A 15740-nucleotide genomic window follows, 5' to 3' on the forward strand; every position below is an offset into this window, starting at 1 on the left:
GTTGCCCTAAGTGGTAGTCTGAACTACTTACCAACTAAAGACAACACAAATAGGAGCTCCGACAAGGCGAGGACTCCAGTATTGTCTTTCAGTACATTTCTTCTTTTAGGGTTTGTATTAGATGAACATACTTGGGCATGTAAAGAGGAGGGAGCTGAGCGTAGTGACCCAAGGAGAACAGGGCATCGGCCTCAGGACCTGTCTCAGCACCCAAGAACCTACCAAGCCCTCGCAAGGCGACACTGAATCCTTTTTTAACGCTCACTTTTATTTTCGCTCCAACCATCCTTGTTTTGCCATTTCATTTGGTTTTCAGCAAGAAGCCACCCCTAGGAAGACAAGGTATCGGCCCCGGGTCTGACTCGTCCCCAAGAACCTACCAGGCCCTCGCAAGGCAATGATCAACTGCTTATATATTTTCATTCCTTTTCTTTTCTTTGATAGGGGTTAGAACCCCTTTTTACACACCTTCGTATTTATAGTCATCTTTTAGGATATACAAAGTTTTTGGGCATCATCATTATTATCTTCTGGCAGGCTTCTCTAACTGCCTCACTACTAACAAGAACTCCTAGAACGGCTGCCTAGCAGGCTAGCAGGACAAGGCCACTAGGACTTCCTTCTAAAACAGGTCTTTCAATGTCTAACAATGTCGTTGCAGGAGGCAATGACTACTCCGACCTCCCTCAAACATACTTAGCCTAAACTTGGGACTTCATGCCTTGGTTGCTGGTCCCCAACAAAAATATATCCCCTCGACAAGTACAGATACACACAGAACAGGAAAGAAAAGTACTCGTAAAGGAGAAATATCATCTGGATTGGCCACAAGAAGCTTCCATCGTAGCAAAGGCTCCTCCAGGCTCCACCAAATTCCACGAAACACGAAACCTGTCCAGCACAACACTTAAAACAAAAACCCGATTAAACGCACCCGCACTAGACAGGGAAATGGCCCTCTTGGCCTAATGAAATCAAACACTTCACTACAAAACTGCATCGGCCCTCTTGGCCTAATGAAATAAAACAATACTATGCATAACATCCTCCTGGAAACAACTATGATAGACAGTAAAGCATACTATTCCCAGGGGAGCAGAGGCTCGTAGCCCTAAACTAGGTGCATTAAATTATGACCCATCCCTCCTGCGTATATCGCAAGAGGGGTTTGCATCACATGTTGTCTAATCAGTCTAGGGGTCCATGATAATAAAGGCAGATGAGTCTCGCTTACCCTCTGCATCACCCAAATTAACCATCGTCTGCCAAAGAGGGCATGTTCAGAAAGCATACCCCACAAACGACCAGGTCCTGTCTCACCATCAATAGATATATTGGGACAGGGGCCACAATTAAAGAAGAGGTCTTCTTCATACGCAAAATTAGCCAAAGAATCGGTAAACTGATTCCAATTCCGTGAAATCAGCTGAAAAGACACTCTATCGAATTCGCCTAGCAGGGCCATGGCAGTATGATGGTACATGCAAAGGATGGGGTTTCGTACCATGTACGTCCCATTGAGTTGATTTAAAACCAACTGAGAGTCCCCTTTCACCAACAACTCGCGGATACCACCCTTCTTTGCAATATTCAAACCCATAATCAGGCCTTTGTATTCTGCCATGTTATTGGTAAAATTCACCCTGAGATAAACAGCTAACTTCATGACAATGCGTCGTCGGGGGTATCGGATGACAACTCCTACACTTCCTTTTTTGCATGGACCCCTGGACGCCCCATCAAAGTACAAGGTTTACGTCCATAAAGGGTTTACACATCCCGCCATCCAGAAATCTACTCGTAATTATGGTAATCGAAATTCAGCATATTCAACGGGTGGACTGTAGGCTCCATCCCTCCATCATCATTGTATTCAACAGGGATACTCGTCAAAATTTGTAGGCAGTGATGGCAGAAGACCTTGATCTCCCAAATAAATGTCCCGCCTTCTTGCTCAATCACCTTGTATCCTTTGCTCCACCAAATGAGCTTTCACTGATGATACCTCTGTTCTAAATATGGGTGTTCTAAATAAGGGATCAGACGACCCATCAACCTCTATCACGATTTCCTTGTAGATGTTTGATCGATCTCGCCTAGACCTGCAAGGCAGTCATAGCATTAGTGCAGTAAGAAATAATAAGGTTTAATCTTATTAAGATTAACCTTATTTTTAAATTCTATCCCCTCAAGGTCAGCTAACAACACTGTAGATTTATTATTTCCTATTCTAACGATCCTATAGGGCCCATCCCATTTGGGTTCTAGCTTGCCTGGAAATAATTCCCATCGTGCGTCATAATACAGAACAAGCTGTCCTTTCTTGAAGGTGTATTTCTTGGCTTTGAGGTCGTGTAGCTGCTTCATTCGGCGCTTCGCCACTTCTTGGTGCAATAAGCTCTGCAACTTAAGCTCATCTAAATGTGCCAGTGTCGTCAAGCGCAATCTCTAAAGGCAAGACACACTCCTCCCCATATACTAACTTGAACGGGGTATGGCCAGTGGCTCGTTTGAAAGTCGTATTATAGGCCCACACTGCCACGGATAACTTTTTATCCCAATCTCGTTTCTTTTCCGACACGATTTTGGATAGGATGCCCACAAGCTACTTGTTGGTACTTTCAACCTGACCATTGGCTTGCGGATTATATGGAGTTGTCTTGTTATGCTTGATTTGCCACATCTCTGTGAAACCTTTGATCACCTTATTCAGGAAATGGGTTCCGCGGTCCGACACTAATTCTTTCGGTGGACCAAACTGGCATATTATCTGCTCTAAAAGGAAACTAGCAGTTTCTTTAGCATCATCTTTCCTTGTTGCACGTGCTTCTGACCACTTTGTGAAGTAGTCAGTTGCGACAATGATGTACCTCTTTTGCGTAGACGACGACGGAGTAATAGGACCCACAAAGTCTATTCTCCACTTCTCAAATGGAAGTATCGCCATAATAGGGATGAGTGGTCGTTTCCTATTCTCTCGACTATCATGTCGTTGGCAAATATCGCATCGCTTAACATACGCAAACGCATCCTGGAAGATGGCAGGCCACCAAGAACCTGCTCTTAAAGCCTTTTCTGCTGTAAGCCGTCCTGCAAAATGGCCACCGCAAGCAGAATCATGGCACTCTTCCAAAATGAATGGCACCTCGTCAGGCATCACACACCGGCGATAGATATCATCAACCCCTTGCCGATATAATGTACCTGCGATCAAGGAAAACTTTAACGCTTGCTGCTTAATTTTCCTTCTCTCAGCTTTAGATAATTCGGATCCCGCCTCTCCTGTTGATAAATAATGCATTATTGCAGCATACCAGGAGGGAATAGATGCCGTATCTATCTTAAGTAACAACTCCATGTCACTACCTTCAGCCACAGATTCTTTCGGCTCCCCAAAGTCCACAAGACATTCCACGATGCCTTGCAACCTTGGTGGCTTACTCTTGATTTCATAATCAAATTCCTGCAAAGTGATTAACCACTTCACTAAACGATCAGGCGGCTGTAACTTATTCATCAATAGTCGAAGTCCCTCCGCCTTCGTATAAAGCACGACTTTCTCATAGAGAATGTAATGCCTGAAGTTCTTGCTCCCAAAGACCATCGCTAGACACAGCTTCTCCATGTAGGTGTAGTTGATTTCGGATATCCCCAGCTTCCGGCTAGCAAAAGCAATCGGGTGGTACCACTTCTCTTCCCAAATTTGGGCCAAACAGCAACTGTTACTATACATGGTGGCTGCTGAAAATATATAAAACACTTCACCTCTTTTAGGTGCTTTTAAAACGGGCGCTCTTGCTAGCTCTTGTTTCACATCCTCGAATGCTACCTTACAAGGGTCACCCCATACAAATGAACAGCTAAAGGACAATAAATTCGTAAGCGGCAACGTTCTTTCTGCCAAGGCGTTGATGAATCTACGGTAGTAACCAACCGAAGACAGAAAGCTATGAACCTCTTTCGGAGTGCGTGGTGGACCCATGGCAACTATAACTTTAACCTTCTCGGGGTCTGTTGCAATTCCTACCGAACTCACCACATGACCCAGCAATAGTCCATAAGGTACTCCAAAAACACACTTTCGTGGGTTTAGGGCGATGCAAAATTGTCTACAACGATCAAAGCATTTTCTAAGAATGATCAACTGCCTTTTTCTCTCACGGTGGCAGCCCCTAAGTCATCAATAAACACCTTCAACTCTTCAGGGGATATGTCACCGAATGTCTTATCTGCTATTCGTTACCACGAACCCGGTGCATTGCATAAACCAAAGGCCATCACATGGTACGCAAAAGTACCAAATACAGTGATAAAAGTTGTTTTCAACTTGTCCTCTTCTGCAATTGCCATTTGGTTATATCCTGCAAAGCAATCCATAAACGAATATATCTCCCTACCCGCTAATTGATCCAAAATCTGGTCAATAAATGGCAGCGGGTAGTAGTCCTTAACTGTCTGCTTATTCAGCTCCCTAAAGTCTACACATAATCGGATTTGATTATTCTTCTTGTTTCTAATCACAACTGGCGAACACCATTCCGTGTGTTGTACAGGAAAAATCAAACTCGCTTTTCGAAGCTTCTGTAACTCTTCAAACAGGCCGTCCCTCAGTTCAAAAGGCATACGCCTTACTTTCTGCCGTACAGGACGACTGCCCTCCTTCAACGGAATTGTATGAATAGCAAGACTAGGAGGGATGCCTCTCAACTCATCATAACTCCAAGCAAAGATATCACGGAATTCCTGGATCAAGGCCACATAGTTCTCCCTTTCTGCTGAGCTGAGCATAGAACCTAATTTGATTGGCCGCAAATCATCAAGCGTACCAAGGTCTAGCTCGATAACATCTGCATCTCTTATACGATCTTGGCCCTCTATCGGCTCGTTCAAAGTGATCTGATAGATGTCCTCTGTGGTGGATCCCTCTTTGGACTCATCACTCGAGGATGTCTCACTGGCAGATAAATCTTCTAATGTCTCCAATTCTGTAGAAGATAGAGGAGCTCTCTCACTCTGCGGGGACTCAGGATAAGCATCAACCACCACACGTTGGGCACCTCTACCGAATATCAATCGACCGGTGGGTATATCTACTTGGCAGTCCGCTTGCAAGATCCAAGGTCGTCCAAGTAATACTTGATAACTTGGGCGGCCTGCAAAACGAATCACCCTAAAGTCCAACAGGCATTCTACATTTGCAACAGTGACATGGACCTTAGTAATGTAGCCTTCCGGCTGTCTCAAACTATCATCTGCCATTCTAAGAATTGTGGAGGTATCTTTCTGAATCGCAAGACCCAATCTTTCCATCAGTTCAGAACTCATAATGTTAACAGATGATCTCGTGTCGACAATGGCATAATCTACGAATATCCCATCGACATAGGCTGCAACCCTTGGGCAATGCTTCTCAGCATGCTCAAACCAGTCATCACCAACTCGCGCAATACCCAAAGGTTCTACAATATACCCGGTACGTAGGATCTTTCTAAATTCCTTGCGTAGTCTTGGGGAAAGCTTAATAAGCTGTAAGAGGTTCACATCCCGCTTGACTTCGCAAAGAGAGCTCGCCAAATCGAATTCATGATAGTTTGATAGAGCTCTCTTTTCACGCCAAACCATCCGCTCTTTAGGTCGCTGAACTGGCTTTATTGCCTCTTTCTTAACTTTCACCTTCTTCTTTGGTGGTTCCTTATCGGCTTTACTTTCTACAGGCTTCAAAGGTCCCCCTTCCATGGAAGGATCCAAAACTTGTGTTCCTTTGTCGCCTTGTTTAGGGTTTCCGTCGACAGGCTTATCCTTGTCGGCCTCTCTACCCTTTTGACCTCTTGTAAGGACAGCTCGCAGATTAGAGGTTTCAGCTTCGTTAACGCGTACAGCCTCAATCAAACTAACCCCACTACCACTAGGTAGCTCCTCCACTGTAGTCTTTGGTCGTTGAAGTATTTGTTTAGGCCCATCTTCTCGCCGGGAATCATTTCCTTGGGCACGATGATTAACAGGCCCTGGTTGTCGACTTCCTCGCTAGAGGGAACTGATCTTACTCCAGCAAGTAGCTGCTAAATGGCCAGATTTTCCACAAATGTCGCACTTAACATTTGGGAAATTTCTTGGATAGTGCTGCCCACCACACCATTTGCAACTAAACCTCGAAGGTACACCCTCCTCTGGGTATCTACTTCCTATCCAATTTTGTTGTTTTTTAAGGAAGTTGACATCAACGGCTATTTGCCGATACTGCTCCGTAATCATGTCGGTATAATGCTTCATCATGTCCTTAACCTCGCCAAGAACATTGGAAGAACTCGACTCATAGCCTTGGTCATTACCATGTCGTTCCATCGGCCTAACAATTCGATTAGACACTGGTTGTTGAGCCACAGGCATGGTGTTAGAATTGACCGCCTGGCCTCCACCACTTGAAGCCATTTGACTGCCCGTAGGCATCGACATGCTAGGGGGAGCTGGTAATAAAGGGACATTCTGTATCATGTTCCCTCTCCCATTAGGGTTAGCCATCGCTATCCCTTGGCTACTACTGCCATTGGCCATTGACACATTATTTCCCAATACTAAACCCATGTTCGAATTGCCTCGAGAAGCATAGGCTGCTTGTAGTCAGGATTCCACCTCTTGTGCTCGTGTAATGGCAGTATCTATATCCCCCAAGGGAACACTACTCAACTGCAATTGGATATTAAAGTCCAAACCATGTAGGAAATATTGCAACTGGGCAGCTGCGGGGATAAGAATAGAGGTGTCCAACTTACGGAAAACCTCTTTTATCTTCTTCGCATAAGCACGAATATCCTCGTGTGGTTCTTGGCGGGTCACGTTGAGTACACGCAACCAATATTGCCCACCCCTTTCAGGGGCAAACTCCCTTCGAAAAGCTCCATAAAATGCATCAATGTTCAATATGGTTCCGGCTTCTAAACCATGATACCATATAGCGGCTCTTCCTTTGAGAGTCATATTGAAGAACATCATTAAATATCCTTCCTCTTGAATGCGACAATTAAACATCAGCTTTTGAAACTCCCTAATGTGGAGTTCCGCATCTTCCTCAACTAGTCCATTAAAAATGGGTAGCGGGTAACCTAGAGCCGGCAAATCCGTCGTTCCTGCTGGAATTGCAATAGGCTGCGCCATGACGAGGATTGGATTTGCACTAGGAATAGGGGACGGTGGGGTTACACCTCCCGTACTTGACGTGGACTGGCTTATCGAAGGAAGGGGAGCACTAGAGCTTCCACCTTCTCCTAACTTACTGCTTGTGGTACTAAGACCACTAGATCCACTCCCTTGTAAGGGTTCAGCACCGCTACGCTTAGGGGAATATCTCCTAAAAATTTCAGCACGTTGCCTAGCTCTTTCGTCTCTTTCTTGCTTTTGGATTTCTGCTAGACGATACTTATCAATAAATAACGGATCAATCTCAGTATCCTTTGGCATAAACTACTAGTTGGACCCTAAATAACCAGGATTTGAGAACCGCCACTTTTAAGCAGCTCCCGGCAGACGCACCACTGATGGACCAAAAAACGGGCCGGCACTGGCTCATGCACTAGCCGGGCCTCGTCACTACGCACAAGACAACCCCTCGGCCTCGCGGCCAGGAGCGTCTATCAAAATCCCAGCCTTCCTAAACATTGCGTTCGTAATACGTTGTAGTCCAACTGATCCTAACCCAATATTACTCCTCAGAGGGAGTCCCTTTCACATAGCCAAAAGGCTCGAATCACATACACATGGGGTCCCTCCTACGGCTGAATGACGTCAACCCTCTGCGACTCTCCTACACCTTGGGGATTGGCCCCTCGATGCATCGCTCAACATTTAGACATTTCGCACAAACGTCGCTCAAGGTACCCAATAAGCGTGTCCAGGAATGTACCATTGTCCTTACTTGATTTTCCCTTTAGGATCCCATGACTAGCCTACAGCATGGGTATCTCACTACCTCTCAACGTAGGTCATGTCCTCATAAACCAATTGCAATGCATGTCCAGGAGCTGATCACTAATACTTTTAAATTCTTTCCATGCTCCATGCATTTGGTGGATGCCTAGTGCTCAAACATTTAGCAAAACAGTATCGTGCACAAGTGCAAAAACATCCTTTTAATGGTTTCCAACTACCATTCGTGCTTCGTTGCATGGGCCTAGCACCAAGGTGATCCTGATGCTACTAAGCTCTTAAGTTTAATTATCCTCCGTCCTAAATGCTATGCATAGAAATCAACAACTTTTCCATCATTTCACACGGCATTTAGACATATTTCAACTCCTCTACCCTTCCCCGTTTAAATAGTGCATCATTGGATAGGTTTATAGGGTATTTTGACATCATTTTATGTGTAGAAAGCGGAAAAAACCACACTAGAACAAGAAGGTGGGGTTGAACTGAGGCAAATCCTCATGCTTAGGTCCCCACAAACATTCACAAACATTGCTCTTATTTATCCTTATTTTTCGAAACCCAAAATGTATTTTCTTCCTATTTTTTAGGGTTTTTCCACCCTTTTCTTGTATTTTCCCTTATTTTCCTGCATTATTTAATTACTGAAAATTCAAAACAGGTTATGGGCTGTGGCCCTTAGTTCCTTCTTGCAGAGAAATGAAAGTTTAGTTGATGTTCCTATTTACTTCCCCCTTTTTATGTCAAAACCCTCATTTTCCCTTGTTTTTTTCATGTTTTACGTGTTTTAATGTATTATTTTGAACCATAAAATGCATATTTTTCTGATTTTTTGATTATGACCAGCAAGAACTCATAGAAAACACTAGCATGAACAATTTTTATCCCACATGAACAACATTTCATCAATCAAAAGCCATAAAATCTCAAATTTCCTTTGAAAATTTTAAATTACCGCTTATTTGCGTGTTTCGGGTTTCATGTCCATGGCTGCAAATTTGGAAATCAGCAGCACTTCATGTCCAGCACAATCACCAATCATCATTTCCAGCCCGTGGAGCAATCCGATCCATGCCGGACAAGCCTCCATCATTTTTTCTTCTTCCTTCTTCTTCCCACATGAACTTGCCTTTAGAAGAGAGAGAGGGAGGAGAGAGAAAAACTAGATCTGGTTCTCTTCATTCAGTCCATCAATTGACGGGCGAAGGGCGGCGATAGAGTCAGCATTCAGGAGGGAATGAAGCCCCATAATCCATTGGGGGGGTTGTTTGCAGCAGGCAAGTTGCCTCTCCATCCTCCATGGCGCATTTTTCGGGCGCCATCTTCCTCCACGTTTTTTCATCCCTTTTCATTCTCTCTCTACGTTTTTTGCTTCATAAGGTGCATAAAATTTTTGGGGGGGGTCCAAACTCAAAAGGCATGCTCAAATTTGGCCTCCCAAGTGTCCACCTTTTCATATCTTGACCGTTTCCTTGGCCATTTCCCCATCCGGACTCCGAATCGAGCTCTGAAAAATCCTGGGCGTTCGGCTTAGCATCCCGCATTGGCCAGTAGCTCGTGTCAACCCGCACGACTGTCTGAAAAATTATGAAAAATCAACAAGTGTCGGTGGGCGCCTTTAAAGCACTTTGGCGCTTAAAATCGTCCTAGGTCGAGCCGCCGCCTTTGACATTGAATATTTTTCCCTTGATATTCATGATTTTTAGCTATTTTTAAGCACTTCCCGTCACCTAAATTCCGCTCTCACGACCTTTTCGTCTAATTGCCAACTTACATTGAGAGCAAGGACATGGGACACGCTGATCAAGATACGCCTCGTGATCTTGAACATCAAGACCTTCATCTTTTTCCATTTTGTTTATGTTATGACAAACAATTTGCTATTCAACACGCTGTGATAAAACCTTGGAATCCTTGTCGAGGCATATCTGTGTTACCAAGAAGATAATTCAACCATTTCAACTGCTTGGAGTTCGAGAAAGAACAGTCAGTCACTGCTATTAGCAATGCCTATCCTGTGGAAAACTGATGAATAGAATAAAATCTATGTGATATAATTGGAATGATCTGTGGAAAGCCTATTGATTCCCTTCTGAAGAATCTCCTATGCTTAAACATACCAGTACTTTTTGCAATTCCCTCTTGGCAGATATAAGTGAAATGTCTTCAGCAGAGATGTGCCCTGTGCTCGATATTTACTAGTATCCCTTACAGATCAGAGAATGTCATCTGCTTCTTTTGCCTTTCTCGATACCAAACATTCATCCACTGTTACCTCCCCTGTTCTCCCCACTTTTTTCTATATGAAGGATAACTTCTAAGAAAAGGTCATTCAAATTATGTCCTGTATGAAACTGATGATGCATATGGAAATTTTTTTTCTTTACTACAAACAAAAGACTACTGAGCTGTTGCTGTTACAGAAACATGTTGATATTAAAGATTGATGGCTAGGGTCAAATGTTGTATAATCTACAAAGAAACAGGGAAAGCTTAATGATAAAGGACCTGGTTTACAGAAAATGCATTATGGAAGCAAAGAGTTATAAGGACTGCAAATTCTGTCCTTGCCAAATGTGAACTGAATGGACATACTATCCTGAATAGCCTGTTCTTGCTTGTTTGATCTTCTATCCTGAAATTAAACAAGGACTTCTGTGGTCGCAACTTGGCTTTCAAAACCCTGCGACATCTTTGGTGAACCCGACGTGAAAGCGTCGGAGAAATTTCAGGATGGGAGATACTTCAGCCTCTATTTCAACTTCTTCTACAACTCCAGCTGCGTCTACTTCAGCTCCATCAATGACTGCTGCGTCAAGTACTTCAATAGAGGATCTAAAGCAGATTTTGCAGAATATGTCCATGTATATGCAGCTCCAAAATCAGCAAACACAATTGTATATGCAGCAGCAGCAACAATTGCATCAACAGCAATTGTCTCAGCAAAGGCAACTCTATTCGGAGCAGGAGAATGCAAACAGCGCGACTAAGGCTATTGAAGCAGTTGAGAATGAGAAGAAGCTATTTGATGGGCGTAATGTTTCAGCATATTTGAAGACATATGAGATCAAGATGGGGTTTTTTGGAGTTCCTGCTGGACTTATGAGTAAGTACTTCCTTCGTCTTGTCACACCCGCTTTGAGGGCAAAAGTGACTGATCTTTTTATTCAAAATACACATTGGCAAGATTTTAAGAAGGCCTTGAAAGAAGAATACTTCCTTGAGGACTTTGGTATGGCTACTCGGCGGTCATTCCGAGAGTGGGTCTACATGCCAAACAAAGGTCTAGCTGCTTCAGAGTTAATTCGAGAATTTGAGGAGAGGTATAGTCAGCTTGATGTTATTGAACAAAGAGCATTGGATGTTGAAAAAGTTAAGCTTTTCTTGCAAGGTGCAGATCCTGTTCTTCAGGAAGAGTTGGGTGAGCTTCTTGAGGATCACAGGAAGCCTATGGGTCTTAAAACTGATTGGCAGGATGCTCAGGATGCAGTCTCGACTTTGACCAAGAGGAGGATATGGAAGACTCGCCTACAGAATGGTTCCATGACACCTACACCATCATCAGCTCCTATGCCTACTTCTATCCCTGTTATTTCTTTTCCTCCTCAGTCAGTTTCTTGGCCTATGCCAGTGCCTACTGTTTCCACTCCACCTATTCCTCCTGTTCCACGACCGATGCCTACACCTTCTGCTCCAAAATCATCCGCTCCATTGGTGCCTACCTCTCTTGATGACATAATCAAAGGCATAACAGATTTGACACTGGAGTCAGTCAAAGCGGAGTTGGTGGGAAAGTTGAAGGACCAGTTTGCTTCGACTGCGCCTACTACTTCTTCTAGTGCTCCTACTGCACCTAGAAGTGCTCCTAGTGCACCTAGGAGAGATCGGAGATATATTTGGTGTGATAGTACGGACCATCAGCATTGCAGGGATTGTGACTCTTTTCAGGATGCAAGGAGGAAGAATGTGGTATATTGGGGGCAAGATGGTAAGATTTGGTTGACTGAGACAGGAGCTCCACTTGCTACCAACTTTGGTAAAGGTGGAATGAAGAAGTTAGTGGATGACATGGCTGCGCGTGCTTCTTATGTGATAGCTAGAGGTGATGCTTCTGCATATGGAGTCCAGATTGAGAAGGGATCAGAGACTCAGTCAGCGCTATGGACTTATCCTATGGAGACTGCAAACAAGGGGAAAATTCAGCAAACTGTTTTGACTAGTGCAGGCTCTAGCATCAGATCAGAGACAGGTTGGGACTCGCCTGACAGGTACTCTATTTATGCTTATTTGGCTAAGTCTCATGGTGCTGATGTACTTGTTGAGGAGAAGCGTAAGAGGGATGAAGAAAATCCAAGTGCAGCTAAGAAGACTAGAGGGGGTGAGTTTGTTACTCCACCTACTGCAGGACCGTCTTCACGATCAGGGCCAGATCGACAGATGGAGGATGCTCAAAAGAGAGAAAAGAGGCAAGAGCCTAGAGAGAGAAAGCAGCCAGGGTTTAGATTGATGTCCGATATTGAGACATCTACAAACATGAAGAAAATCTTTAATGATAAGATACTTGGCAGTGAAGTGACTTTCACTATTTCTGAGATTTTGGGCATCTCGAAAAGAGAGTTTCAGGATCAGTTTCAGGAGGTTTTGAAGAGGAAAAGACATGCATTGTCTACCACTGATACACAGGGAGTTTTGATTGGAGAGTTGGATGAGGATGAGGATGAGGTTATGGTTGAAAATGCTTCTGTTTTTCCACAGGTAGAGAAGAGGGTTCAGCTTATGCATTATGCTGAAATTGATGAGCCTATCATAATACCGCGTATTCACTTTTCGCGGAGCCATTGGGCTAGGGCAACTACACAGACGATGGTAAAGATTGGAGGGAAACAGTTGCCTTATGTTGCATTGGTGGATCATGGTTCAGAGATTAATCTCATAGTTCGTGGAGTTTATGAGAGTAACAGATGGCCTATGGATGTAGAGCATGGGTGGCATATGAGAGCCGCCAATAACACTGCAGGTGATTTGTATGCTGCCTGTCCTAGTGTCAGGGTTTCTATTGGTGATGTAGAGGAGGATTTTCATTTCTTTGTGCAGGATTCATGCTCTTATCCCATAATTCTTGGTCAGCCATTCATTACAGAGATGCGCATGGAAACAAAGGTCATGGATGATGGATCTGCTTATGCACGGATTCGCAGTAAAGATGGTATGAGAGCAGTTCAGTTTATGACTGTATGCGTGAACCATGTTAGAAACAGAGATACTCTCAGAGATGCACCTTTGCCCACTGTGAGGGATTCGGGTTTTCATTAGGTACCACCGTTTCGCGAGACGACGGTGGTACAGAGCAGAGGAGATTGGAGTTCTCGCCTCCGGCGCAGCAGTGTTTTCTCCTCTCGTTTTGTTGGGATTTAAGCAAACAGTTCGATGAGTTATCAGAAGACTTTTAGGTTGCCTAGAGCTGCCAGGCAGTATATATGCAGGAAGGAGAAAATTTTGGAAAATGCAGGAATTTTGGAGGATGATGAGCACATAGATGGGATGTATGACAGTGTGATTTGTGCAGATACGATGACAGAGATGGGAGATATGCTGAAAACTGATATGCAGAATTGTCACAGTAATGTATTAGTGCAGTCCCTGGATATGTTTCATGAAATTGCAGATTTTGTGTCACAGATTGAGTTAGAGGCTGAGGTAACTCAACAAAGAGTGTTGAGTGCTGAAGAAATTCAGCAAACAGAGTTTCCAGCTGGTTATGATCAGCTTTCAGAGAGACAGAGGGCTGAAAATTTTCAGCCAACAGAGTTTACTGCTGAAATATTTCAGCATTCAGAGTTTGGGGCTGTTTCTATACAGTCCATAGAGCAGAGGGCTGAGAATATTCAGCCATTGGAGTGCAGAATTGCTGATTTACAGCAAGATTTATGTAATGCAGAAGAGCATAATGAAGCCAGGGTTGACACGAAATACAAAACTGTGGATAAGAAGGTGAAGCCGGTTGCTGTACCGCTTCCACCTGACAGTGATCAACAATAAGAGAGGACTGCTAAACAGCAAATTTTGAGGAATCCGGAGCATATTGGTCATAAATTTTCAGCAGAGACTCTTGTTGATTTGAAAATTGGAAATGGTGATTTCTTGCTACCCATAGAGAAGCAATGCTTTCAGGAGATACTTGAGCGTCATGGAAGGGGATTTGCTTTTTTCCCACATGAGATTGGATGTGTGAATCCTGATATTGTTGCTCCTATGGTCATTTTTACTATTCCTCATATCCCATGGAATCTCCGACCTATTCCAGTGCCTAAGGCACACTTTCCAAAGCTGATTGATTTATTGAATGAGAAAATCAGGATGAGAATCCTTGAGCCTTCATCTGCACCATACTCAAACATGTGGTTTACAGTTCCAAAGAAGAATGGTACTCTCTGATTTATTCAGGACATGCAGCCAGTGAACAGAGTTACTATCAGGAATGTTGGTATAGGTCCAGTTGTGGATGAGTTTGCAGAGGCATTTGCTGGACGTGCCATCTATTCTTTAGGTGATTTGTATTCAGGATATGATCAGTTTCAGTTGGCTTTGGAACGCAGGGACATAACCACCATGAGAACTCCTATTGGGCTTGTCAGGATGTGTACCTTGCCTCAAGGTGCCACCAATTCTGTTGCGCATATGATGAATGCCATGCATAAGGTTCTTCGTGATTACATACCTCAACTTACTATGCCTTTCTTGGATGATGTGCCCATTAAGGGGTGTGCAGAAGAAGAGAAGAATGAGAGTCTAAATGAGCAAGGATGCAGATACTTTGTGGCTGATCATATTTCAGCATGTGAGAAGATTTTGGCCAGGTTAGAAGAAGTGAACTTGACACTTTCAGGCCAAAAATCTGTTTTTGGAGTGAATGAGGTTGTCATTGTTGGGCATATGTGTGGATATTATGGCAGGAAACCCTCACCTGATAATGTGAATGATATATGCAAGATTGCGGAGTATTGTTCTACCACTTCAGAGGTACGGAGATTCATTGGAGCTTGTGTGTTTTATATGATTTGGATACCTCATTTTGCACACATAGCAGATTGTTTGTATCAGCTGCTTCGAAAGAGGCAGAAATTCTATTGGGATGAGAGTCACACTAGAGCCATGCGGAAATTGAAGAAGTTATTGCAGAATGCTCCTACTCTCAAGAAAGCGGATTATAATTGTGGAAGGCCTATTGTATTGACAGTTGACACTAGTCCAATTGGCATAGGTTGGGCTGTGGGTCAAGATGATGCAGATGGAAATAGGTATGCTATTCGGTTTGGGGCGAAAGTCCTAAACGAGAGACAGAGGAGATATCCGCAAATCAAGAGGGAGTTATTGGGGATTGTCACGGCTCTCAAATGTGACAAGGAGTACTTTATTGGAGCTTCAGTTGTGGTAGAGACAGATTTCTTGCCATTGATTGGTATGATCACGAGTTGCTCTACTCCGGATATAGCTATGCTAAGATGGATTGCATACATCAAGTCATTAAATCAGGAATTTAAACACATAGCAGGGAAGGATAATCCAGTGGCAGATATGTTGTCTAGAGCCAGATATGATGATGAGGAGACTCTACTTGCAGAAGAGGATGATGCAGAAATTTCAGCCACCACTATGGTTGATCACGTTTGTCATGTCTATGATATTGTGGCTTTCATAAAATAACTCTATGTGGGAGATTGGTTGCAGATTGGCAGGTACCTTAGTACACTAAGCAAAAGAGATGAATGGACAGATGAAGTGTTCAAGAAGATCAGAAGGAAAGCCTATGGTTATTTTCT

Source organism: Lygodium microphyllum, chromosome 26 (genome assembly GCF_053477565.2).
Source record: "Lygodium microphyllum isolate KBCC chromosome 26, Lygodium_microphyllum_v1.1.10, whole genome shotgun sequence".
NCBI classification, from domain to species: Eukaryota; Viridiplantae; Streptophyta; class Polypodiopsida; order Schizaeales; family Lygodiaceae; genus Lygodium; species Lygodium microphyllum.